The sequence below is a fragment of the Pteropus vampyrus genome, unplaced genomic scaffold (assembly GCF_000151845.1).
Source record: "Pteropus vampyrus isolate Shadow unplaced genomic scaffold, Pvam_2.0 Scaffold134, whole genome shotgun sequence".
Classification (NCBI taxonomy): Eukaryota; Metazoa; Chordata; class Mammalia; order Chiroptera; family Pteropodidae; genus Pteropus; species Pteropus vampyrus.
The window spans coordinates 4920121-4924000 of record NW_011888915.1 but is presented as its reverse complement, the minus strand read 5'-3'; the positions used below and the strand labels follow the sequence as shown (position 1 = coordinate 4924000).

Sequence of the window (3880 nt, the reverse complement as noted above, 5' to 3'; positions counted from 1 at the left end):
TCCATGCTCTCTCCTTCCTGGGCCTACAGCCAGGATACCTTTTCCAGACTGCTTGTAGTTAGATGCGGTTGGTTGAGAAAAATCTACAAGCTCTCATCCTTCATGCTCTTTCCCCTTCCTCTGACTTCATGCTAAAAAAGGACTGCAATCTGAGAAGCTGAGTTGAAGGTGGCAGGGCCATGGACTGGAGGAGCCTAGACACCTGTATGGCCCTGTGGAGGGCAGTAGCTCACCAATCAGGAACATCTGTTGTGGGTTTCATATGAGCAAGAAATAAAAGACTTATATTTGAGCCATGTAGTATGCATGTTTGCGGTTTGTTACAGCAGCTGTTTTCACCTAACAAACACAAGTTTCCTTCTACTAAAAAAGAGACAGATATGAAGAGGCCATGGCTAAGAATTTGGTCTGGTTGATAAAAAGGCTACAAAACACCATGTCAGCAAAACACCATGATCGTCCATTTGGCTGAGAAAAAAGAGGCCCCAAGAGAATGACTGAAAGGCCAAAAATCAGATCAAAAGAACTAAATAGTTCTACATGACCAAATAAGATTTTAAAAAAGTTTTCTAGAGTAATTGAAGAGTAATTGAAGAGTGGTAAAGAGGATCTAAAATGCTTATGTTGGGGTTGAATATACACTTTGGAGAGACAAAAGGAAAATAGTAAAGAAAGGATGAAATGGAACAACAAAATGGCATCAGTGAGAGGACCTGCAAATAAATTGGCCAGTGACAATTGCTCAGTGGTCTGGCTGGCAATAGGATTTTAGGTACATAAAATCCTTATATTAAACTTTATATTATTAGCTTTATTATGGCATAACTTTCTTCAGTTAATATAAAGCATTTCCTTGTACTGGGATCTCTTAAAGAAATCAAGGAAAATATGCTGAAGGCCCACCCAGCATACAGGACAATAGGACAGATAGAAAAATAAGGGTGACAGTAAATACTCATCAAAAGCCAGCAATATGAGAAAGATATTAACAGGAAAATGGAAGCTTCCAGGAACTTTGAAGGCTAATGGGAGGATACTGGATTTTTTGTTACATGTAAATATGTGATAATGCAAAGTGTTTTTTAACACTGGCTCTGAAGCTGAATTGCTTATGACCTAACCCAAGTATGACCAGATACTAACTGTGTGACTTTGAATAAGTTAATTTATTTCTTTGGGCCTCAGTTCTGGACCCTGTAAAAAGAGGAAAATGCTAGAACCTATCTCCTAGTGATGATAGGAAAAAATTAAATAATGTTAGGAGGAATGAATAGTGTCTGGCATATGGTAAGCTTTTGACAGATCTTATCTATTATTATTATTATTCCTATGTATTACAAGTGGAAGATAATGTAGTGAAGTCAGGAACTGGTGAAGACTAAAGTTTTTTAGAGTATGTAGTTTTATGAAATGATTTATGAAAAAATGACATGTACAACTATTTTAAGTGTATATAAAATGAGTTGACAAAGCAAAAATGATTGCCTAAAGAAACATGATCAAAACGAGGCTCTTTCCTGCCAAAATGGCTAAAATTACAAAGATTGGCAAGTTTTGAATTCAAACTGGAATTCCTATATATTGCCAGCAGGAATAAAAATGAGCACAATCACTTCGGAAAACTGTGTGACATTACCTATTAATATGGAACATACACAAAGCCAAGGACCAGCAATTTCATTCCTAGATGTATGCTCGGTTGAAATATAGTATTTACTCATTAAAAATTATTTAGACTGATGTTTATCCCAGCATTATTCTTGATATACTTCAACTAGATTTAACCCCAATGTCCTACAGTAGTGATATGGATAAATAAATTCATGCCATGGAATACTGCATAGCAATATTAATAAATCTTGAGCTCCCACTGCATACAAATCTCACAAAAACAACATTGAGAGAAAAAAAAGCAGACACAAAAGATTAGATACTCCATAGTTCATTAAATACATTGACTATATAGATATATAATGAATATAAATGTATAATGAATCTATAATGTTGAATAACATATATTGAGATAAATGTACAGTGTTATATGTCCAGGTAGTAATGTCCTTGGAGAGGTGGGGATAGTGATTGGGAAGGGACACAAGCAAGATTTCCCTGGAAAGTGGTTGCACAGGTATGTTTACTTTGCTATAATTCCGCAAAGTGTACACTGATGATTTGTGCCCTGTTACACTCAGTAAGAAGTTTTTTAAAAAGAGGGCCCTTGATAGGGATGAATTCAGCGTGAGCACTGACTCAATCCAAGGAAGTACTTGCTCCCTGCTCCCACGATCACACACTTTCAGTCTTCACCATTGTTTGGAGATGAAACAGAAGAGACTCTGGCTTCACCACAAAATAACCTAAAAACAATGACATTTCTTTAAGGAATTAAGCAACTAAACCACATATTACAGTCCATTCTCTACAAGCCAATAATTCCATTCCAAGCCGTTCCCAGGCTTAGAAAAATGAAAAAAGACCTTTTATTTCCACAAATCTATTTGTCTTACCATTTCCATGGCTTTGCACAAGCAGGAGTTTCCTTTATTATTATTTTTTTTAATTAGCTATTAAACTCAATGTTGAGATGGATTTGAATAAGATTTTGACCAAAAGGAAAAAAAAAAAGTGATTCGTGTGTCTTCCTACAGAAAAGATTTGAGTTCGGTCACCCAGGCATTTCTATATTTGGTATGCCATTTTGCTCTCCAAAATATTTCATCATAAATAATCAGAACTCACAACAGCAATAAACGATCTTGCCTTCATCACTACTTACACATAGTTATTTACCGTGTGTTTGCTTCTTTAATTTGTGCCTCACACATGAGACTATAAGCTTCATTAGAGCAGAGAATAAATTTTTGTTGATTAATTTGTTATATATTCAGTACCTAGAAAATATTCAAACAAATAAATGACAATATTTTTGTGACTTATCAATGTTAATATGTTTCCATCATTTTTAATAGAGGAGTAATAAATAAAATCTTATACAGATACCTGATCCATCAAGTATATAAAAGTGAAGTTAGGATGCAGGATTGTCTTCTGGTATCTCTATATACAACCCCAGGCGTTGGCTGAATCTGCAGGCCTGAGAACCAGGAGTACTGATGTCTGAGGCCAGGAGAAGGTGGAAGCCCCAGCTGAAGCAGAGAGCAAATTCACCTTTCCTCTGCCTTTTTGTACTGTTCAGCCCCTTAATGGATTGGATGGTGCCCGCATTTATTCGGTCTACTGATTTAAATGCTAATCTCTTCCAGAAACACTCTCATAGACACAACAAGTAATAAAGATTTAGCAACTACCTAGGCATCCCTTATCCTGGTTAGAGTGACATGTAAAATTAACTGTCACAGTGACATTTGAAAAGTCTTGAAAAAGCTGAGTGAAGACACCATGATTACAGCTAGAAAAAGAGAGCTTTGGGCTGAGGGAATGTCAAGTTCGAGGCCCTGAGACAAAAGAGCTTAGTGCTTTGAGAGAACAGAAAAAAGACCAGCATGAATAGAACAGAGTGAGAGAAAGGAGTTATAGGGAATAAGGTCAGAAAGGTAATAAAGAGCCACCCTATTTACTGATACTTGGCCCAGTTGGAGCAGAAATAGATTCAAATAATCAGAACATATATAAGACTATTTGCCTGGACAAGTTATCAGAACATAAGAATAGATATTATTTTATTAATACATAAATAATAATGAAAAAATAAGAGATCTCTTTGCAAAAGCATTCATGAGCTAAGAAAATTTGATGGAAGAGGTATGTTTGAATTAGTCTATAACAACATAGAAAATTATGGAGAACTGAGAAAATAAATGTAAGATTTTTGATTAGACTACCATAGATAATCCTAGAGGTATCTCTATACTGTAGAATC

General features: G+C 35.6%; 1 long non-coding RNA gene across 1 annotated transcript; it reads right to left on the bottom strand.

The window, feature by feature from the left end:
* Window positions 1-1625: 1625 nt before the first annotated feature.
* Window positions 1626-3317, bottom strand: LOC111744384. Its single transcript, XR_002782134.1, has 3 exons — window positions 3001-3317; window positions 2777-2891; window positions 1626-2357 (listed from the first exon to the last, which is right to left on the bottom strand). It is a non-coding gene; the product is annotated as an uncharacterized LOC111744384 (long non-coding RNA).
* Between the last annotated feature and the right edge of the window lie 563 nt (window positions 3318-3880).